This window comes from Triticum urartu, chromosome 7, assembly GCF_003073215.2.
Source record: "Triticum urartu cultivar G1812 chromosome 7, Tu2.1, whole genome shotgun sequence".
Classification (NCBI taxonomy): domain Eukaryota; kingdom Viridiplantae; phylum Streptophyta; class Magnoliopsida; order Poales; family Poaceae; genus Triticum; species Triticum urartu.
In genome coordinates this window covers 554,770,835-554,795,831 of record NC_053028.1, presented here as the reverse complement: position 1 = coordinate 554,795,831, position 24,997 = coordinate 554,770,835, and the positions used below count along the sequence as shown (strand labels likewise).

General features: G+C 41.2%; 1 pseudogene; it reads left to right on the top strand.

Moving 5' to 3' along the window:
* LOC125519061 overlaps nt 1–17,859 on the top strand; it is a 108,655-nt pseudogene extending 90,796 nt beyond the window's left edge.
* Nucleotides 17,860–24,997: the final 7,138 nt, after the last annotated feature.

The window sequence follows — 24,997 nt, the reverse complement described above, 5'->3', positions numbered from 1 at the left end:
TTGATGATGACGATCGTGACAGATTCCCCTCTCCGGAGCCCCGAACGGACTCCAGATCAGCCCTCCCGAGAGAGTTTAGGGCTTGGCGGCGGCTTCGTATCGTAAAATGCGATGAATCTTTCTCCTTGATTTTTTTCTCTCTGAACACGAATATATAGAGTTGGAGTTGAGGTCGGAGGAGCTCCAGGGGGCCCATGAGGTAGGGGCACGCCCCCCACCCTCGTGGCTTGGGTGTGGGCCCCCTGGCTTTGATCTTTTACCAGTATTTTTTATTATTTTCAAAAATACGCTCCTGGAGTTTCAGGTCATTCCGAGAACTTTTGTTTTTGCACATAAATAACACCATGGCAATTCTGCTGAAAACAGCGTCAGTCCGGGTTAGTTCCATTCAAATCATGCTAGTTAGAGTCCAAAACAAGGGCAAAAGTGTTTGGAAAAGTAGATACGACGGAGACGTATCATTTTCTAACAAGAGTGCTCCTACTGATCCTAATGATATGCCTTTGTTTACTTTGATTGAGAATATTAATGAATCTATGGATGTGAATTTTGGTGGTAGGAACAATTTTGGTAATAACGCGTATAGAGGTAATTTTAATCCTAGGCCGTTTCCTAGTAATTCCTCTAGTAATTGTGGTAATTCCTACAACAATTCTTATGGAAATTATAATAAGATGCCCTCTGATTTTGAATCTAATATTAAAGAATTTATTACTTCGCAAAAGATTTTCAATGCTTTGATTGAAGAAAAATTGCTTAAGATTGATGAGTTAGCTAGGAACGTTGATAGAATTTCTCTTGATGTTGATTATTTGAAACTTAGATCTATTCCACCTAAGCATGATATCAATGAGTCTCTCAAAGCCATGAGAATTTCCATTGATGAGTGCAAAGAAAGAACCGCTAGGATGCGTGCTAAGAAAGATTGCTTTGTGAAGGCGTGTACTTCTAGTTTTCATGATAATAATGATGAAGATCTAAAAGCTATTGATGTGTCCACTATTAAATCTTTGTTTTGCAATATGAATCTTGATAATGATGGGACTGAAGATGAGCCACCTTTACCTAGAAGGCTTTCCAAAAATTTAGAGTTTTTAGATCTTGATGCAAAAATTGTTAAAAGTGGGATTGAAGAGGTTAAAACTTTAAATAGCAATGAACCCACTATTTTGGATTTCAAGGAATTTAATTATGATAATTTCTCTTTGATAGATTGTATTTCCTTGTTGCAATCCGTGCTAAATTCTCCTCATGCTTATAGTCAAAATAAAGCTTTCACTAAACATATCATTGATGCTTTGATGCAATCTTATGAAGAAAAACTTGAGTTGGAAGTTTCTATCCCTAGAAATCTTTATGATGAGTGGGAATCTCAATAAAAATTAAAATTAAAGATCATGAGTGTTATGCTTTGTGTGATTTGGGTGCTAGTGTTTCCCTGATTCCAAAAACTTTGTGTGATTTGCTAGGTTTCCATGATTTTGATTATTGTTCTTTAAATTTGCACCTTGAGGATTCCAATATTAAGAAACCTATTGGAAGAATTAATGATGTTCTTATTGTTGCAAATAGGAACTATGTGCCCGTAGATTTCATTGTTCTTGATATAGATTGCAATCATTCATGTCCTATTATTCTTGGTAGACCTTTCCTTAGAACGATTGGTGCAATTATTGATATGAAGGAAGGGAATATTAAATTCCAATTTCCATTAAAGAAAGGCATGGAACACTTTCCTATAAATAAAATTAAATTACCAAATGAATCTATTATGAGATCCACTTATGGATTTCCTACCAAAGATGGCAATACCTAGATCTATCTTCGCTTTTATGCCAAGCTAGGGGCGTTAAACGATAGCGCTTGTTGGGAGGCAACCCAATTTTTTTTATTTCTTGCTTTTTGCTCCTGTTCAGTAATAAATAATTTATCTAGCCTCTGTTTTGGTTGTGTTTTTGTGTTTAATTAGTGTTTGTGCCAAGTAGAACCGTTGGGAAGACTTGGGGGAAGTCTTTTTGATCTTGATGTAAAAAACAGAAACTTTAGCGCTCACGAAAATTGCTGCCATTTTTATTTGGAAAGTGCTATTTAGCTAATTCTTTTTTCAGATGATTAATAGATAAATTCCTCACGTCCAGAAATTTATTTTAGAATTTTTAGGGTTCCAGAAGTTGCGTTAGCTACATATTGCTACACACTGTTCTGTTTTTGAAAGATTCTGTTTTTCGTGTGTTGTGTGCTTATTTTGATGAATCTATGGCTAGTGAAAGAGTTTATAAACCATAGAGAAGTTGGAATACAGTAGGTTTAACACCAATATAAATAAATAATGAGTTCATTACAGTACCTTTAAGTGCTGTTTTTTTTTCTTTTGCTGACGGAGCTCATGAGATTTTCTATTTTGAGTTTTGTGTTGTGAAGTTTTCAATTTTTGGGTAAAGATTTGATGGATTATGGAACAAGGAGTAGCAAGAGCCTAAGCTTGGGGATGCCCATGGCACCCCAAGGTAAAATTCAAGGACACCAAAAAGCCTAAGCTTGGGGATGCCCCGGAAGGCATCCCCTCTTTCGTCTACTTCTATCGGTAACTTTACTTGGAGCTATATTTTTATTCACCACATGATATGTGTTTTGCTTCGAGCGTCTTGTATGATTTGAGTCTTTGCGTTTTATTTTACCACAATCATCCTTGCTGTACACACCTTTTGAAAAAGACTCACATGATTTGAAATTTATTAGAATACTCTATGTGCTTCACTTATATCTTTTAAGCTATATAGTTTTTGCTCCAGTGCTTCACTTATATCTTTTAGAGCACGGCGGTGGTTTTATTTTATAGAAATAATTGATCTCTCATGCTTCACTTATATTATTTTGAGAGTCCTTTAGAACAACATGGAAATTTGCTTTAATATAAAAACTTTCATAGAAGTGCATTGAATACTATGAGAAGTTTGATACTTGATAATCTATACCTACTAATAAAGCAAGGTGCATTTCTCCAATTTTTTCATTCGTTCACCAACATAAAGTTTTTCTTTCTATCCGAGGTGGTACTAAAAATTTTGTGCATCTGTCTGCTAGAAAAGATAAAATAATTTTTGTACATGGGCCGCACGCGCTGTGGCCCGACGAAGCCAGCCCAAATATTTATCTACCCAGACAGCTGTGAAAGCCTATTTTCCGCACGCAGCGTCAAATAATTGGAGCTACGAACAGGACGCCGAAGACTGGGCCTGCCCATTTTCTTTTTCTATGTGTTCTGTTTTTATTTTTTTTCCTATTCCTTTCTCTTTTTCTTTCATGATTCTTTTTTCCTACCAATTTTACATTATATTCCCTTTTCTCAGAAATTAAAATCTTGAAAAAATCATCCAAAATTTCAATTTAGCCATATTTAGACAAAAAGTCAGAATATAATTTTTTTATTCCTATCTTGTAAAATGTTCGAAACTTTAATAAGTTTTGTTCCCATTCCAAAATGTGTTCAAAATTTAAAATGTTCCCATTTTCAAAAATGTTTGTGAATCACAATAAAAAATCAAAATTTTAAAAATAAGTTGCATTTTAGAAAATATTCCAGATTTATAAAACATTCTTATTTTAGTGAAATATTCACAAATTCAAAATAATGTTTGTGGTTCAAAAAAATATGTTCTGAACTTTTTCTAAATGTTCAAAATATGTTCACACATTCAACAAATGTTCAGGTATTTTCAAAAGGATCTTGTGGTCAAAAAATGTTTAAGAAATTTTTAAAAAATCTACCTATTTCAAGTGATGTTCGCCTTTTTCCAAAAATAAATGAAATTTTAGTAAATGCTTCATATTTTTTAAAACTGTTCGGGGTTTCAAAAATTATTCATGATTCCAAAAATATTCGGCAATTCATAAATATTAATTTAAAATTCGTAAAAATTTAGAAAAAACAAAAACACATAAATCTGATGCTACAACATATATTCTTAAATATTAATTAGTTAGAAGGACCCATTTGTTCGAGTGACTAGCAGTCGATAGTGGAGTTTTTTATGTCGCGAGTTTGATATTTCAATACGTCTTTTTGTTAGTTTAGAGAAAGCCTATTTTCGGTATGCAGCGCCAAATAGTTGGAAGTTCACACAGCTTGCACAAAACTGGACCGGCCCATTTTCTTTTTCTTTGTGTTATTTTTTTGAAAACACTAACGCCCACACGTGTGGGCGTTTCCCAACTCGCCCACATGACTGAATCGTCGTTCACTGTCTTTTGCACGAATCTTGACACGAAAAGATGGATTTGGTGTGCCACGTAGGACGGGGCTGGTGTGTGGGTGTTGGAGAGTTTGCCCACACGCCCGCACCACTCTGTTTGCCAGCTGCGTTGTGTGGGCGAACTAATTTCTGCCCACACAGCCACCACCTAGTTCATGCGCGTGTGGGCGAATTGCTTTTCGCCCACACAACACTCCAACGTTGTGGATGGCAACTGCAGTTACGCGAACGTGCCAATTAGGTAAACACACATGGCAACTGTGATTCTTTGCTAGACGGCAATTGCAGTTGCTCATACATGGCAACCAGATAAACACACATGGCAACTGTGATTAACAATACATGGCAACTATGGTTGGACCACTCATGGCAACTAGGTAAACACACATGGCAACTACTGTTTGACTATATGTGGCAAGTAGTTAATCACACACGGCAACTACGGTTTGATTACACGCGGTAACTACCAGAAATTAGACATGGCAACTGTAGTTAACTAAAACAGATAAAGTTGCCATGCTTTTACAACTACACTTGCCATCCCAGATAACTACATCTGCCAACCAAGATGGCAACTAAATTGTCATCCCGCGGGGTACCTAACGTAGCTGCGCTAGGACGTGTGGGCATTTTTGCTTCGTGCCACACACGCGAGGTGGAAATGAGTAGTACTTGTTGGGCGCGTGGCACGAAGTAGCCGCGCCCACACGTGTGGGTAATTCTAATGTCTGCCCACACACAGCCCGTGTGGGCTGCCTCCTGCTCACACCACACACGGTATGTGGGCGCATGTCGAATATACCACACGTGTGGCAGTTATCGGCGTCCTATTTTTTTTGTTTTTCCTGTTCATTTCTCTTTTTCTTTCATGATTCTTTTTTCCTACAAATTTTAGATTATTTTCCCTTTTCTCGAAAATTAAAATATTGGAAAAATCATTCAAAGTTTCAATTTTCTTCCATATTTTAGAATAAAAAAATCAAAATTTAATTCTTTTGTTCCTCTCTTGTAAAATGTTCAAATTTGTTTTAAAAAAAATCCAGTTCCAAAACGTGTTCAAAATATAAATTGTTTTTCCACTTTTTCATAAAATGTGTGTGTATTACAAATTAAGATTTTCAAAATAAGTTGCATTTGAAAATATTACAGATTTTAAAAATTGTTTTCATGAAATATTTCAAATTCAAAATAACGTTTGTGGTTAAAAAACACATTTTCTGAACTTGTTCTAAATGTTCAAAACTTGTTCACACATTCAAAAAATGTTTGTGTTTTTTCAAAAGGTTCATGTTGTCAAAAAATGTTTAAGAATTTTAAAAAAAAATCTACCTCTTTCGTATGATGTTCATATTTTTCCAAAAATGAATGACATTTTTAAACATGGTTTGCATTTTTGAAAGTTTTTCGGGGTTAAAATTTTTTTTCATGATTTCAAAAATATTTGGCATTCATAAATATTAAATATTTTCGAAAAAACCCAGAAAAAACATAATTTTTTTAATTTGATGCTGCAACATATTGTTAAATATTAATTGGTGGGTTAGCAGCCCGTGGATGACTTTTTGAGGTCGCGAGTTCGATCCTTCAACATGTCATTTTTTAAATTTATATTATGCCTTAGAAACATAGGTCATTTTGGTGCCTGTCAATGGGCCGCCCCAGATGTGAACTGTTGGGCGTCCCACATGCTATTTGACGATAAAAGAGAATATGTTTGTTTGCTATAATTGAAATATAATGTGAGTACGTGTCAATGAAAAAGAATATGTTGGTTTGGCTCTAATTTTGAAGAACTGTGGGCACGTGAGCTTTGAAAAAGAGAACAGACCCTGATAAAGAAGGTATTGTCTGGTTATGCATGGATTAAGCTAATAAAACGGGATTTATGCGTAATCCATCCGGTTATGTTATCGTCGAAGAGACTGGTCGAAGCTACCGTGCCCCAAGGGTCGCCGTGCAGCTACCAAATGAGAAGACAGCCACTGCCCTAACACGGAGGTGAACCTGAAGGAAAAAACACAAGTTGGCTGGTCGCCGCCATGCCGACTAATGTCACCACTATCAAGATCTCGCAGAAAAACATGACTCGCTAAAAGACCACAGTTCCTCGCTCTGTCGCACCACCATTGTGGATACCGCTGATACCGTTTTTGGTGAACACATAATTTATATATCTCGTTGTTTCTCGAAAAAATATTTCTCCCGTTGCAACGCATGGGCATATGTGCTAGTTGTTTTGAGATATGGAGACGGTGATATTAAAGTCATGCTAGTTGAGTAGTTGTGAATTTGAGAAATACTTGTGTTAAAGTTTGTGATTCCCGTAGCATGCACGTATGGTGAACCATTATGTGATGAAGTCGGAGCATGATTTATTTATTGATTGTCTTCCTTATGAGTGGCGGTCGGGGACGAGCGATGGTATTTTCCTACCAATCTATCCCCCTAGGAGCATGCGTGTAATACTTTGTTTCGATAACTAATAGACTTTTGCAATAAGTATGTGAGTTCTTTATGACTAATGTTGAGTCCATGGATTATACGCACTCTCGCCCTTCCACCATTGCTAGCCTCTCTAGTATCGTGCAACTTTCGCCGGTACCTTAAACCCACCATATACCTTCCTCAAAATAGCCACCATACCTGCCTATTATGGCATTTCCATAGCCATTCCGAGATATATTGCCATGCAACTTTCCACCTTCCGTTATTATGACATGCTTCATCATTGTCATATTGCTTGCATGATCATGTAGTTGACATCGTATTTGTGGCAAAACCACCGTTCATAATTCTTCATACATGTCACCCATGCATCATTGCACATCCCGGTACACCGCCGGAGGCATTCACATAGAGTCATATTTTGTTCTAAGTATTGAGTTGTAAGAAATTAAAGTGTGATGATCATCATTATTAGAGCATTGTCCCAAGTGAGGAAAGGATGATGGAGACTATGATTTCCCCACAAGTCGGGATGACACTCCAGACGAAAAAAAGAGGCCAAAAAAGGCCCAAATAAAAAATGAGAGAAAAAGAGAGAAGGGACAATGTTACTATCCTTTTTCCACACTTGTGCTTCATAGTAGCACCATGATCTTCATGATAGAGAGTCTCCTATGATATCACTTTCATATACTAGTGGGAATTTTTCATTATAGAACTTGGCTTGTATATTCCAATGATGGGCTTCCTCAAAATGCCCTAGGTCTTCATGAGCAAGCAAGTTGGATGCACACCCACTTAGTTTCTTTTGTTGAGCTTTCATATACTTATCGCTCTAGTCCATCCGTTGCATGGCAATCCCTACTCACTCACATTGATATCTATTAATGGGCATATCCATAGCCCGTTGATACGCCTAGTTGATGTGAGACTATCTTCTCCTTTTTGTCTTCTCCATTACCACCATTCTATTCCACATATAGTGCTATATCCATGGCTCACGCTCATATATTGCGTGAAGATTGAAAAAGTTTGAGAACATCAAAAGTATGAAACAATTGCTTGGCTTGTCATCGGGGTTGTGCATGATTTAAATAGTTTGAGAACATCGGGGTTTCCAGACTATATGATTTTGTAGGGATAACTTTCTTTGGCCATGTTATTTTGAGAAGACATGATTGCTTAGTTAGTATGCTTGAAGTATTATTATTTCTATGTCAATATTAAACTTTTATCTCGAATCTTTCGGATCGGAACATTCATGCCACAATAAAGAAAAATTACATTGAGAAATATGTTAGAAAGCATTCCACATCAAAACTTCTTCTTTTATCATTTACCTAATCGAGGACGAGCAGGAATTAAGCTTGGGGATGCTTGATACGTCTCCAACGTATCTATAATTTTTGATTGCTCCATGCTATTATATTATCTATTTTGGATGTTAATGGGCTTTATTTTGCACTTTTATATCATTTTTGGGACTAACCTACTAACCGGAGGCCCAACCCAAATTGTTGTTTTTGTGCCTATTTTAGGGTTTCGAAGAAAAGAAATATCAAACGGAGTCCAAACGGAATGAAACCTTCGGGAACGTGATTTTCTCAACAAACATGATCCAGGAGACTTGGAGTGGGCGTCAAGAAACAACCGAGGAAGCCACAAGGCAGGGGGCGTGCCTACCCCCTGGGCGCGCCCTCCACCCTCGTGGGCCCCTCGTTGCTCCACCGACGTACTTCTTCCTCCAATATAAGTCCACGTACCCCCCAAACATCCAGGAGCACCACGAAAACCTAATTCCACTGCTGCAACCTTCTGTACCCGAGAGATCCCATCTTGGGGCCTTTTCTGGAGCTCCACCGAAGGGGGCATTGATCACTGAGGGCCTCTACATCAACTCCATGAACTCTCCGGTGATGTGTGAGTAGTTTATTTCAGACCTACGGGTCCATAGTTATTAGCTAGATGGCTTATTCTCTCTCTTTGGATCTCAATACAAAGTTCTCCTCGATCTTCTTGGAGATCCATCCGATGTAATCTTCTTTTGCGGTGTGTTTGTCGAGATCCGATGAATTGTGGGTTTGTGATCAAGTTTATCTATGAACAATATTTTGATTCTCCTCTGAATTCTTTTATGTATGATTGGTTTATCTTTGCAAGTCTCTTCGAATTATCAGTTTGGTTTGGCCTACTAGATTGATCTTTCTTGCAATGGGAGAAGTGCTTAGCTTTGGGTTCAATCTTGCGGTGTCCTTTCCCAGTGACAGCAGGGGCAGCAAGGCACGTATTCTTTTGTTGCCATCGAGGATGAAAAGATGGGTATCATATTGCATGAGTTTATCCGTCTACATCATGTCATCTTACTTAAAGCATTACTCTGTTCTTATGAACTTAATACTCTAGATGCAAGCTGGATAGAGGTTGATGTGTGGAGTAATAGTAGTAGATGCAGAATCATTTCGGTCTACTTGTCGCGGACGTGATTCCTATATACATGATCATACCTAGATATTCTCATAACTATGCTCAATTCTATCAATTGCTCGACAGTAATTCGTTTACCCACCGTAATACTTATGCTCTTGAGAGAAGCCACTAGTGAAACCTATGCCCCCCCCCGGGTCTATCTTCCATCATATTAATCTTCCAACACTTAGTTATTTCTTTTGCCGTTTATTTTACTTTGCATCTTTATCATAAAAATACCAAAAACATTATCTTATCATATCTATCAGATCTCACTCTCGTAAATGACCGTGAAGGGATTGACAACCCCTTTATCGCGTTGGTTGCGAGGTTCTTATTTGTTTGTGTAGGTGCATGGGACTTGAGCGTGATCTCCTATTGGATTGATACCTTGGTTCTCAAAAACTGAGGGAGATACTTACGCTACTTTGCTGCATCACCCTTTCCTCTTCAAGGGAAAACCAACGCAGTGCTCAAGAGGTAGCAGGGGCACTAAGGTTGCCACAATTTCCGCGACCAATTAAGCATCTACTAGAAAATATTGCGAAGTAACGTAAAACAGGAAAATGTATGCTAGTAATTCTTGCATCGAAAACTTTCCTTGTTTCCCCTACAACAATTGTATCAATAAACCCTTCCACATCATCACGATGTGGTTCCTCTACACTGCCCTCAAAAGGGATCAAACAAACCCGGCAAAAATCACGAAGTGACATCTCCTTATGCTCATCATATAAATAAAATTCCACCGTAGGTTGCGAGCTCCTAGCATGGAAATGAAAGTTTTGCACAAAGATATTGGTGAGTAAGAGATACTGTTTGCATTGGTCGTGGAGGAAAGGCGGTGAGGCCTGCATTCTCAGCCAACTCATAGAAATCATCATAAATCCCGGCTGCTCTCAAGAAATCATCACAAGGCCATTCACACGGCCGAACCTCCACGGTGCGAGGGAGATTATACTTGGGCTTCTTGTTCTCTTCACTCTGTTTATCCTTCGAGCTTCGGCTCAATGAGCCCCTCAAAAATCTCTTCATCTTTTTCTAAAAATTTCTGAAATTTTTAGTAACTTCAAAATAAAGGTGAACCAAACTCAACAAAATTGATAGCAACTACTCCTACAAGTGCCTAGAGGCTATATCATGCATTAAAACTACTTTTAACCATATAAATTTTACATTCATACTCAAGAACATGGTCACCTAAGCAGCAAAAAATTGCAATGAATAAAGCACTAGAACAAAAACTAATTAGACCATTGGAGGAGTCACATACCAAGGAACAATCCCCCAAAGCAGTTTTGTGAATGGAGCTTTGAGCAAGGAGATCGAAAATGACAACAAAATGAGCTTGGACTCGGGTTTGAGCTGGTTGGTGATTTTTGTGGGAGGAAGAAGGAGTGTGTGGTAGCTGGAATAAGTAGAGGGGAGCCACCGTGGGCCCACGAGGCAGGGAGGCACGCCCTGGACCCTCGTGGGTAGGTTCTTGCTCCCCCTGATGAGTTCTCAGTGCCAGATATTCTCAAATATTCTAGAAAAACATATTTAATTTTCAGGGCATTTGGAGAACTTTTATTTTTGGGGTATTTTTTATTGCATTGATAATTCAGAAAACAGACAGAAAAATACTATTTTTTCTTTATTTAATATAAATAACAGAAATTAAAAAGAGGGTACAGAGAGTTGTGTTTTCTAACTTCATCCATCTCATGCTCATCAAAAGGAATCCACTAACAAGGTTGATCAGGTCTTGTTAACAAACTCATTTCGAGTAACATGAAACCGGAGAAATTTCGAATAACACTAAGTTACCTCAACGGGCATATGCATGTCCCCAACAATAAGAATATCATATTTGTCTTGACAGTAGGAAGAGGAAATTCAAAACCTCCAATAGTAATTGTTGAAAATTTTCCAATAGAATTGATACTGTGGACTTGAGGTTGTTTCCTTGAAAAGTGTACCGTATGCTCATTACCATTAACATGAAAAGTGACATTGCCTTTGGTGCAATCAATAACAGCCCCTACAGTATTCAAAAATGGTCTTCCAAGAATAATAGACATACTATCGTCTTCGGGAATATCAAGAATAACAAAGTTTGTTAAAATAGTAACGTTTGCAACCACAACAGGCACATCCTCACAAATACCGACAGGTATAGCAGTTGATTTATCAGCCATTTGCAAAGATATTTTAGTAGGTGTCAACTTATTCAAATCAAGTCTATGATATAAAGAGAGAGGCATAACACTAACACCGGCTCCAAGATCACATAAAGCAGTTTTAACATAGTTTCTTTTAATGGAGCATGGTATAGTTGGTACTCCTGGATCTCCAAGTTTCCTTGGTATTCCACCCTTAAAAGTGTAATTAGCAAGCATGGTGGAAATTTCAGCTTCCGGTATCTTTCTCTTATTAGTAACAATATCTTTCGTATATTTAGCATAAGGATTCATTTTAAGCATATCAGTCAAACGCATACGCAAAAATATAGGTCTAATCATTTCAGCAAAGCGCTCAAAATCCTCATCATCCTTTTTCTTGGATGGTTTAGGAGGAAAGGGCATGGGTTTCTGAACCCATGGTTCTCTTTCTTTACCGTGCTTCCTAGCAACAAAGTCTCTCTTATCATAACGTTGATTCTTTGATTGTGGGCTATCAAGATCAACAGCACGTTCAATCTCTACATCATTATTATTGCTAGGTTGAGCATCAACGTGAACATCATCATTAACATTATCACTAGGTTCATGTTCATTACTAGATTGTGTTTAAGCATCAGAAATAGAAATATCATTGGGATTCTCAGGTGTGTCAACAATAGGTTCACTAGAAGCATGCAAAGTCCTATCATTTTTCCTTTTCTTCCTCTTAGAAGGACTAGGTGCATCAACATTAGTTCTCTTAGAACCTTGCTCAATTCTCTTAGGGTGGCCCTCAGGATACAAAGGCTCCTGAGTCATTTTACCCCCTCTAGTCATAACTCTAACAGCATTGTCATTTTTCTTATTGTTCAATTCATTAAGCAAATCATTCTGAGCCTTAAGTACGTGTTCTACTTGAGTGGTAACCATAGAAGCATGTTTACTAATAAGTTTAAGTTCACCTTTAACGTTAGCCATATAATCACTCAAGTGTTCAATCATATAAGCATTATGTTTCCATTGTCTACCAACATAAGCATTAAAATCTTCTTGCTTAACCATAAATTTATCGAATTCATCCAAACATTGGCTAGCAAACTTAGCAGGAGGGATTTCAGCTTTATCATATCTATAGAGATAATTTACCTTTACTACCTGTGTTGGGTTATCGAGACCGTGTGTTTCTTCAATAGGTGATGAATTAAGACCATGTATTTCTTCAACAGGAGGTAAATTCTTAATATCTTCAGCTTTTATACCTTTTTCTTTCATAGATTTCTTTGCCTCTTGCATATCTTTGGGACTGAGAAATAGAATACCCCTTTTCTTCAGAGTTGGCTTAGGAGTTGGTTCAGGAAGTGTCCAATTATTTTCATTGGTCAACATATTATTTAATAGAATTTCAGCTTGATCAACCATTCTTTCCCTGAAAACACAAACAACACAACTATCCAAGTAATCTCTGGAAGCATCGGCTAGTCCATTATAAAACATATCAAGTATTTCATTCTTCCTGAGAGAATGATCAGGCAAAGCATTAAGTAATTGGAGAAGCCTCCCCCAAGCTTGTGGGAGACTCTCTTCTTCAATTTGCACAAAATTATATATCTCCCTTAAAGCAGCTTGTTTCTTATGAGCGGGGAAATATTTAGTAGAGAAGTAGTAAATCATATCCTGGGGACTACGCACACAACCAAGATCAAGAGAATTAAAGCATATCTTAGCTTCACCCTTTAATGAGAACGGAAATAATGTAAGGATATAATAGTAGCAAGTTTTCTCATCATTAGTGAACAGGGTAGCTATATCATTTAATTTAATTAGTAAGATGTGCCACAACAGTTTCAGATTCATAGCCATAGAAAGGATCATATTCAACCAAAGTAATTAACTCAGGATCAACAAAGAAATCACAATCCTTATCAGTAATAAAGATAGGTGAAGTAGCATAAGCAGGATCATATTTCATTCTAGCATTCAGAGATTTTTGTTTCAGCTTAGCTAATAATTTCTTAAGATCACTCCTATCATTGCAAGCAAGAAAGTCTCTAGCAGTTTCTTCATCCATAACATAACATTCAGGAACAACAGGTAATTCATATCTCGGGGGAGAATCTTCATCATCATTTTCATCAATATTATCAGTTTCAATAATTTCATTCTCTCTAGCCTAACAAGTTGTTCATCAAGAAATTCACCAAGTGGCACAGTGCTATCAAGCATAGAAGTAGTTTCATCATAAGTATCATGCATAGCAGAAGTGGCATCATCAATAACATGCGACATATCAGAATTAATAGCAGAAGCAGGTTTTGGTGTCGCAAGCTTACTCAAAAAAGAAGGTGAATCAAGTGCAGAGCTAGATGGCAGTTCCTTACCTCCCCTTGTAGTTGAGAGAAAAATCTTGGTTCTTTGATCTTCCAAGTTCTTCATAATGATAAGCAGATATAAATCCTAAGTGACTCAAAGAATAGAGCTATGCTCCCCGGCAACGGCGCCAGAAAATGTTCTTGATAACCCACAAGTATAGGGGATTGTAACAGTTTTCGAGGGTAGAGTATTCAACCCAAATTTATTGATTCGACACAAGGGGAGCCAAAGAATATTCTCAAGTATTAGCACCTGAGTTGTCAATTCAACCACACCTGGAAACACTACTAGAATCAGCTTCTTTGCCGTCTGCCAGCAGACGGAAAACTGTCCGTCTGAACACGTGCCAGCAAAGGCCTTCTTTGTCGTCCACTTCCTGGAAACGGACGGCAAAGGGTTGTGTCGTCCGCCGTTGGTGGCCAGCAGACAGCAAAGATCATGGACGGCAGTGAGGTGGGGTGAGAGCCGTTAGGGGTTAACGGCGTGCTTTGCCGTCAGCCAGCGGACGGCAAAGAGGCAAAGCTCTTTGCCGTCCGCTGGCAGACGGCAAAGTGCTCAAACATGCCAGTCCTAGGAATCACAGGTAGCTGCCACGTGGCATGTTTGCCATCAGCTAGCTGACGACAAAGAGCCTGTACAACCCTGTTTTTAATTTAATTCATTTAATTTGACAGCAATTCATAGATATACATATATACACAACAAGCATATCCAACACACAAGTTTCATCATATATACATACATAACCAACACATATATAGTTCCATCCTTACATATTACAAAAGTTTCACATTCATCCAACACCGTTATCCATCCATCCATATAACAAGTTCCAACCATGCAAGTTCATTGATACAAAATAAAAGCACAAATGGAAAAGAAGCACTCCATCCATGCAAGCTTCCGTGAATTAAATCAAATTTGCAAAATGATAAACAAGATGTTAGAATAAAAACAAGAAGAAGAAGACTATAAGAAGTAAGCATACTTATTATGTAAACTAGGTCATTTTGTGCTAACATAAGTAATTTTGGAGTTAACCTATAGGAAACTAAGCATATTAGAGCTAACTTAGAGCTAAGTTATGTCATTTTGGAGAAAAAGAAGAAGAAGAAGAAGAAGAAGAAGAAGAAGAAGAAGAAGAAGAAGACTATAAGCTTAGTATGTAAACTTGGTCATTTTGTGCTAACATAAGTAATTTTGGAGCTAACCTACAGGAAACTGAGCATATTAGAGATAACTTAGCATATTAGAGCCAACTTAGGTAAAATGGAGCCAACCTAGCTAATTATGCCATCTTTAAGTGAACTAAGCATATTAGAGCTAACTTAGAGCTAAGTTATGTCATTTTGGAGAAGAAGAAGAAGAAGAAGAAGAAGACTATAAGCTTATTATGTAAACTTGGTCATTTTGTGCTAACATAAGTAATTTTGGAGCTAACCTATAGGAAACTAAGCATATTAGAGACAACTTAGGTAAAATGGAGCCAACATAGCTAATTATGCCATCTTTAAGTGAACTAAGCATATTAGAGCTAACTTATATCATTTTGGAGAAGAAGTAGTAGTAGTAGAAGAAGAAGAAGACTATAAGCTTATTATGTAAACTTGGTCATTTTGTGCTAACATAAGTAATTTTGGAGCTAACCTATAGGAAACTAAGCATAGTAGAGATAACTTAGCATATTAGAGCTAACATAGGTAACTAAGCATATTAGAGCTAACATAGGTAACTAAGCATATTAGAGCTAACTTATGTCATTACGGAGGAAACAAAGCTAAGTATATATAGATCATTTTGGAGATCTGACATGCCTGACATAGTTCAGTTCTCATTGTTCTTCTCCTTCTTCTTCCTCGGCCTGATGCGCCAAGAGCGGCGAGGCGGTGGAGGCAGTGGGATGTAGTCTTCTACAACAATTGGCGTGGTCATGTCGCCCAGTTGTGGGATCGCCAGTGCCACCACTGGCGTGAAGTCATTGTTAGGCACCACCACCATCGCGAGGCCATCTTCAGGCACGACAGGCATGACCATCGCTAGGTCATCCTCAGCCACCACCATCTCTTGCCCATGGTCAGCCACCACCATCTCTTGCCCTTGGTCAGCCACCACCATCGCTAGGTCATCCTAAGCCTGATGCCCACTTTGCTCCTCTTCTTCCCCACTCCAGTCCGGATCATCCTCCTTGTTGTCTTTGCTGCAGCCAGAATTGCTGTTGCTTTTGCTACAGCCAGAATCGCTGCTGCTTTGGCTGTAGCCAGTGTCGCTGTTGCTGCTCCCATTGCCTGTCCAAATGCAACAATGAACGTTAACAATCGATGAGAAACAAAGCCAAATATAGAGGAATAATAAGAGGCAGAACGTACTGGCATCATCATCGTCAGCGTAGCGCATGCGACACATAGTCGCGTTGAACACCTTCACGGTGAGCATGATGGCGTCGTCGTCGTACCTGAAGAGAAGGAAGTACCCCTACCGCAGGTTGTAGGCACGGTAGAACTTCTCCCAGCCACGACACAGGTACATGTGGCCCTCCTTGATCACCAACTCCACGTCCCACAGCCCGCGAAACCCGCTGCCGGCCTGTCACAGCTTCACATTATTTGGCGGATCTTCACCCAACATGTTCATAAAAGTGCCAGGCAGCCTCTGTAGTTTGGGACAATGAGTGATATAGCAAACAACATTGTTATCATAATGAGATGGTTGAAGGGGAGATCTCTCCTTTTATGTAACTGCCTCGTGGATGATACTGAAGTCCCAAGTATGATACTGAAGAACTCAAAAGTATCCAACTCGTACTCCGGTGTGGCAGAGCGGAGTCTGCGGTGGCGGCTTCCCCCCATCTCTGATAAGCAGCAGAAGAGACCAATTAGTACCCTTACAACATTATCATACAACATTATAACATAAGAAATTTTGAGCAGAAGATAATCAACTTCACCAAGTTATCATTTCTCATTTAAAAAACAATGCACTTGTGGACATATATGATGGCTCTAGTTGAATTTATTAGTAGCACTAGTCATCAGAAATGTTGACTTTAGTTGAATTTCATATAATAACTATTTTAACTTCTTTCGGTCAGCAAACTAGGCAACTAGCTGGCAGTATAAAAACATTCAACTAAAGAAAAGAAAGAAACTGCAAAATGTGGCGGAACCCTAAATAAGAAAGTATAAAAATGTGTCTTTTTCTTCTTTTTCCTCCTTTTGCTTTTCTTCTTCCTCCTCTTCTTCCTCTTCTTCTTCTTCTTCTTCTTCTTCTTCTTCCTTTCCCTTTCCCTCTTCTTCTTCTCCCCCTCTCCTCTCTTCTTCTTCTTCTTCTTCTTCTTCTTCTTCTTCTTCTTTTTTTCTTCTTCTTCTTTTTCTCCTCCTCTTCTTCTTCTTCCTTTCCCTTTCCCACTTCTTCTTCTCACCCTCTCCTCTTTTTCTTCTTCTTCTTCTTTCTTATTCTTCTTCTTCTTCTTTTCTTCTTCTTCTTCTCCTCCTCTTCCTCCCTCCTCCTCCTCCTCCTCTTCCTCTTCTTTCTTCTTCTTCTTCTTCTTCTTCTTCTTCTTCTTTTCTTTCTTCTTCTCCCTCCTCCTCCTCCTTCTACTCTTCTTCTTCTTCTGAACTAAAACTAAAACTAATCTAAAATAAACTAAACTAAAAATAAAACTAAAACTAAACTGAAAATAAAACTAAAGTGAAACTAAAACTAAGGTTTAGGGTTTCCTCTTCCTCTTCTTTTCTTTCTTCTTCTCCCTCCTCCTCTTCCTCTCCTCTCCCCTCTTCTTCTTCTTCTTCCCCTTCTACATATTCTAGCACTAAAACTAAACTGATCTAACACTAAATCTAACACTAACACATATCTAGCACTAAATCTAACACTAACAATTAAACAGGAAAAAAAGAAAAAACAGAAAAAATAACTCACCGGAGCAGATGGGGGCCGAGGTTTCGCAGGGCAGGGTGGCGGTGGCGACGGGGGCCACAGGGCTCCGGGGCGGTGGAGCTCAGGGGGCGGTGAGCGGCGGCGCCGAGCCGTCAGGGAGGCGGGGGCGATGGGGCCGCGGTGGCGCCGGGTGGTGGGCGGGGGATGCGAAGCGCCGCGGGCCCGGGGCGTTTGCGCGCGACGTGTGGCGACGTTTCCTACGCTCGTCGCGCGCGTGGCGAGTCGTGACATGTGTAGTGGGGTAAGATACGGCTACTCACGAAGTGTGGCTTTGGGACGTATTCTGGCCGTACGTTCAAGCTCTTCTCCTGAGCGCGGGACATTTGGGGGATCGTTAGGCGGTGTGCTAGTGTTCGTTCGGAGAGGAGAAGGAGAGAGAAACAGAGAGATGGAGGGGTGGGGTGGGGATCGACCGCTAGTTAGGTTAGTTCTTTGCCGTCCGCCCCACCTTTGTCGTCCGCTTTTTTTGTCTTTGCCGTCCACTAGCAGACGGCAAAGAAGGGGGTCATTAAGTATTTTCATCAGCTCGTTAGTGGGGACCACCTCTATCTTTGTCGTCCGCTAGCGGGCGGCGAATAACTGGCTGATGGCAAAGACCTTCTTTGCCCTCAGCCAGTTCTTTTCTGTCTGTTTTCTGTAAGAAGATGACAAAGACCTTCTTTGCCGTCAGGCAGCGGACGGCAAAGAATTGGCTGACGGCAAATAAGCTAATTCCAGTAGTGAAACTTAATATCTGCAGCAAAGTGTTTAGTAGCAAAGTAATATGATAGTAGTGGTAACGGTGGCAAAAGGTAATGGTAGCAAAAGTAATATTTTTGGTATTTTATAGTGATTGTAACAATAGCAAGGGAAAAGTAAATAAGCAAAGAACAATATAGAAAAAGCTCGTAGGCATTGGATCGGTGATGGAGAATTATGCCGGATGCGATCGATCATGTAACAGTCATAACCTAGGGTGACACAGAACTAGCTCCAGTTCATCAATGTAATGTAGGCATGTATTCCGAATATAGTCATACGTGCTTATGGAAAATAACTTGCATGACATCTTTTGTCCTACCCTCCCATGGCAACGGGGTCCTAATGGAAACTAAGGGATATTAAGGCCTCCTTTTAATAGAGTACCGGACCAAAGCATTAACACATAGTGAATACATGAACTCCTCAAACTACGGTCATCACCGGTAAGTATCCCGATTACTGTCACTTCGGGGTTAACGGATCATAACACATAATAGGTGACTATAGACTTGCAATATAGGATCAAGAACTCACATATACTGATGAAAACATAATAGGTTCAGATCTGAAATCATGACACTCGGGCCCTAGTGACAAGCATTAAGCACAACAAAGTCACAGCAACATCAATCTCATAACATAGTGGATACTAGGGATCAAACCCTAACAAAACTAACTCGATTACATGATAAATCTCATCCAACCCATCACCGTCCAGCAAGCCTACGATGGAATTACTCACACACGGCGGTGAGCATCATGAAATTGATGATGGAGGAAGGTTGATGATGACGATGGTGACGGATTCCCCTCTTCGGAGCCCCGAACGGACTCCAGATCAGCCCTCCTGAGAGAGTTTAGGGCTTAGCGGCAGCTCCGTATCGTAAAACGCGATGAATCCTTCTCCTTGATTTTTTTCTACCCGAAAGTGAATATATGGAGTCAAGGTTGAGGTCGGTGGAGCATCAGGGGGCCCACGAGGCAGGGGGCGCGCCCCCACCCTCGTGGACAGGTGGAGGCCCCCTGACGTGGATCTTTCTTCTAGTATTCTTTATATATTCCAAAATAATTCTCCGTTGATTTTCAGGTCATTCCGAGAACTTTTATTTCTGCACAAAAATAACACCATGGCAATTCTGCTGAAAAGAGCGTTAGTCCGGGTTAGTTCCATTCAAATCATGCAAGTTAGAGTCCAAAACAAGGGCAAAAGTGTTTGGAAAAGTAGATACGACGGAGACGTATCATCGAGCATCGCAAGATTAAACCCAAAGCTAAGCACTTCTCCCATTGCAAGAACGATCAATCTAGTAGGACAAATCAAACTGATAATTCGAAGAGACTTGCAAAGATAACCAATCATGCATAAAAGATTTCAGAGAAGAATCAAATATTGTTCATAGATAGACTTGATCATAAACCCACAATTCATCGGATCTCGACAAACACACCGCAAAAAGAGTTACATCGAATAGATCTCCAAGAAGATCGAGGAGAACTTTGTGTTGAGATCCAAAGAGAGAGAAGAAGCCATCTAGCTACTAGCTATGGACCCGAAGGTCTGAACTAAACTACTCACACATTATCGGAGGGGCCATGGAGTTGATGTAGAGGCCCTCCGTGATCAATTCCCCCTCCGGCGGAGCTCCGGGAAAGGCCCCAAGATGGGATCTCTTGGGTACAGAAGGTTGTGGCGGTGGAAATAGGGTTTCGTGGTGCTCCTGGATGTTTTCAGGGTATGTGAACATATATAGGCGGAAGAAGTAGGTTGGTTGAGCCATGAGGGGCCCACGAGGGGGAGGGCGCGCCCCCTGCCTCGTGGCCACCTTGTTTGTTGCTTGACATCCACTCCAAGTCCTATGGATCACGTTTGTTCCAAAAATCACGCTCCCGAAGGTTTCATTCCGTTTGGACTCCGTTTGATATTCCTTTTCTGCAAAACACTGAAATAGGCAAAAAAAATAGCAATTTGCACTGGGCCTTGGGTTAATAGGTTAGTCCCAAAAATAATATAAAAGTATAAAATAAATCCCATTAACATCCAAAACAGATAATATAATAGCATGGAACAATCAAAAATTATAGATACCTTGGAGACGTATCAAGCAACTCCAGTCACACTTTCTCTGTACAGTCGACCGCTTATCACGGTGAAGGCTTTGGATCGATGGACGATCTGTCGCGCTTCATCTTTGTCTTCTGTCAGCTCTTTCCTGAGAATATATGCGATGTACGGTACAGTCCAAACTGGAATGACGACCCAAACTTCCATGACTAGGTCGACCACAGCTGGGACTTCAACTTCAGTCGGATAAGTGGAACTCTTAGGTTGCGGGGGCTCTTCCGTGAAGGGATCTTCCTGGACTGATGGTGTGTGAAGATTCTCTAAGAACACATTGCTGGGAATGGGCTCTCGCTTTGAACCTATCTTAGCCAGGTCATCTGCTGCCTGGTTCTTCAGTCAGGGAATATGGTGGAGCTCTAGACCTTCAAACTTCTTTTCTAACTTTCTAACTGCATTGCAATAGCCATTCATAGCCGGGCTTCTGACATCCCACTCTTTCATCACCTGATTAACTACCAAATCCGAGTCGCCGAAAACCATTAGGCGACGGATGCCGAGTGAAATGGACATTGGCAACCCATACAAAAGAGCTTCGTACTCAGCCTCATTGTTGGAGGAATCAAAGTGAATCTGAAGGACATAACTAAGCTTGTCGCCTCGCGGGGATACCAGAACAACTCCAACACCAGAACCGCTCAACATTTTGGATCCATCAAAGAACATAGTCCAATGTTCTGACTGGACTTGAGTCGGTTGTTGTTGTTCAATCCACTCGACGAGGAAGTCTGCTATTGCCTGGGATTTGATTGCTTTCTTTGCCTCAAACTTGATATCCAACGGAAGGAGTTCAATCGCCCACTTTGCCACTCGACTAGTTGCATCTCTGTTGTTCAGAATTTCTGACAATGGAGCGTTGCTAACGACTGTGATGGAGTGATCTGAGAAATAATGTGCTACCTTCTTTGCAGTCAAGTAAATTCCATAAACCAACTTTTGGTAATGCGGATACCTCTGCTTGGATGGAGTTAAGACTTCAGAAATATAGTACACTAGGCGCTGAACTTTATGGGTTTTACCTTCTTCTTCCCGCTCGACCATGATTACTGTACTGACAACTTGTCCGGTGGCTGCAATATAAAGCAGCAAAGGCTCCTTGCTAACTGGAGTAGCGAGCACCGGCTGGGTGGAAAGCAGGGTTTTGAGCTCAGCAAACGCTGCGTCAGCTTCAGGAGTCCACTCGAACTTATCAGATTTCTTCATCAATCGGTAAAGAGGTAATGCCTTTTCACCGAGACAAGAGATGAACCGACTCAAGGCGGCCAAACAACCAGTAAGCTTATGAACGTCGTGTATGCGCACAGGGCTCTACATTCGGAGTATTGCGCCAACTTTCTCTGGGTTCGCGTCGATTCCTCGTTCGGAAACAAGGAAACCGAGTAACTTGCCACCTGGAACTCCGAATGTACACTTCGACGGGTCAAGCTTGATATCATATCTTCTCAGGCTGGCAAAGGTTTCAGCGAGGTCAGTCAATAGGTCAGAACCCTTATGTGACTTAACCATGATGTCATCCATGTAAGCCTCCACATTCCGACTGATTTGAGTGAGCAGGCACTTTTGTATCATGCGCATGAATGTGGCGCCAGCATTCTTGAGACCGAAGGGCATGGTAACATAGCAAAAGCACCCGAATGGGGTGATAAAGGCTGTCTTTATTTCATCGGGCCCATACAGTCGGATCTGATGATACCCGGAATATGCGTCCAGAAAGGATAGCCGCTCGCACCCCGTAGTTGAGTCAACTATTTGATCGATGCGGGGTAGAGGAAAATGATCCTTCGGGAAGGCCCGATTGATATGCTTGAAGTCAATACACATACAGAGTGAATCATCTTTCTTGGGAACTATGACGACATTGGCGAGCCACTCGGAGTGGTAAATCTCGCGGATGAATTTGGCTACCAGAAGTCGAGCCACTTCTTTGCCAATCGCCTTTCGCTTTTCCACGGCGGACCGTCGGAGATACTCTTTCACAGGTTTAACTTTTGGGTCGACCGTAAACGGTGCTCAGCCAGATCCCTGGGTACACCTGGCATGTCAGAAGGTTTCCATGCAAAGATGTCCCAGTTCTCACGGAGGAACTGGATGAGCGCTTCTTCCTATTTGCTGTCGAGTGTTGTTGATATATGAGTCGGAGTAGCATTGGGATCAGTCGGGTGAATATGAACTGACTTTGTTTCACCAATTGACTTAAATGCAGACTCTGAAGCTGGCTTCCTAGCTCTCAACAAATCACTCGGATCTGCTGTCTTCTTGTATTCTTCCATTTCAATTGCTACCATCTGTTCATCGGCAATCTTCGAGCCTTTCTGGAAGCACTCTTCTGCTCGCTGCCGATTACCGGTGATTGTAATCATGCCCCTAGGGCCAGGCATCTTGAGCTTGAGACACACATAACATGGTCGAGCCATGAAACGGGCATACGCAGTTCTGCCCAGGCTAGCGTGATAAGCACTGTGAAAATCTATGACTTCAAATGTCAACTTTTCCTTCCGGTAATTCTTTGAATCGCCGAAAGTCACATCAAGGGTGATCTGGCCAAGTGAATTTGCCTTCTTCCCCTGTATAACTCCGTGAAACCGCATGTTACTCTCACTAAGCCTGGACATCGGGATGCCCATCCCACGGAGGGTCTCAGCATACAAGATGTTCAACCGCTTCCACCATCCATCAAAACTTTGGTCAATCGGGTGCCTCCAACGACCGGGTTGACCACCAACGCTTGCCTCCCAGGGGTGGCAACGTGCAGCGGGTGATCTGACTGGTCGAATGTAATGGGGGTCTTTGACCACTTCAGATACGTTGGTGTTGCCGGAGCAACCATGTTCACTTCTCTGTTGATGACTTTCAGTCGACTTTTGCTTTCAACATCAGCGAAAATCACCAAAGTGGAATTAATATTGGGAAAACCATCATCATCCTCTTCCTTGTCCTCATCTTTATCAGACTCTTTTTCCTTCTCACTGGGTTGCTTTTCCCTAAACTGCTGTGTAAGGACTCGGCACTGCCGAGTGGTATGCTTAGGATAGAAGAGATTTCCCTCCTCATCCTTCTTGATGTGAATGTGACATGGTAAATCCAACACATCGTTACCGGCTGCATCTTTCACCTTCTTAGGAGTCCAGGGCCCTTTAGGCTTTCCTTTAGCCTTTCCTTGGGTTGCGACTGCAACCTCTCCAGGTGCTGCAGGCTCTGCTTTGCGCTTCTGCTTCCGATTGGAATTTTCTCCTCCGGTGTCCTGGCCGACCGGTTTACTCTTGCCACTGCGGAGTCGGTCTTGTTCTTCGCCATTGGCGTACCGAGTGGCTATCTCCATCATTCGAGTCAGAGACATGTCTCATGTCCGACCGAATTTCAAGTTGAGCTCGCGGTACCGAACGCCCTCCTTGAAGGCGCACACTATTGATGATGAGACACATTCTCTACAGTGTGGTGTAAAGTGGTCCATCTCTGGATGTAATCCCTCAAAGTTTCATTTGACTTTTGCACGCAGTGCTGCAATTCAGTCAATCCTGCTGGCCATTTGCACGTGCCCTCAAACGTTCTAACAAACACTCGAGCCAACTCTTCCCAGCTGAAAATACTGCATGGAGCCAACAGATTCAACCAATCTCTAGCTGACCCTTCAAGCATCAGGGGAAGATGCTTCATGGCAACTTCATCATTTCCTCCGCCGATCTGCACAGCCACTCGGTAATCTTCATGCCAAGTGTCAGGCTTTGATTCTCCAGTGAACTTACTGACCCCAGTTGCCAACCTGAAGTTGGGAGGGAACTCTATAGCTCTGATGGCTCTGCTAAAACACTCGGGACCAGAAATATGGACCCTGTTTACAGTCGGTCGATCTCTGTCCTGCCCTTCTCTATGTGCTCGATTCTTGTCCAATAGACCTTGCACCAAAATTGACCTTGCGTCAAACCCTGGCTCTCTTGGGTCGACCGGCCTTCTCTGCTCTTCGCTGTACGGACGCCTATCATCATAATGTCGGGGCACGTATGATTCGCCCCTCGGAGGGGGTGTAGGCACTCGACAGCGGTCATCGCGGTCGAGCCGACGATCTTGTTGCTCATGATTCCGAACCAAATACTGTCCTTGACGATGCCCGCGTCCCTCACGCCGCGGAGGCGATCTTGGGCTGTGGGCCGACTGGACGGTATCAGCCACCACAGATCTGCTGTGGATCCTGTTGCGCGATTGGGAAACCGTTGTGTTCTGCTCTCCTGCTGCTCAGAACAGCGCTCTGATCTGCATTAAACCTCTTCCACCTTTCGATTGGGATGGCTGAATGGATTCTGCTATATGGGCCGCAACAGTAAGATTCTGAATCGGAGTGCGGTATACCTGTGGTTCTGGTGGAAATAATTGCCGCTGTCGTTGACTGGACTTGGGGATTTGCCGCTGAGCACACTCGTCGAGTGAACGCTGAAGATTCGCCAGACGAGTGCGCTCAGCCAAAGTGGCTAAACATACTGCCTCCAAGGCCCGAGCCTCAGAGGTCTCTCCAACAATGTGCGTGTGTA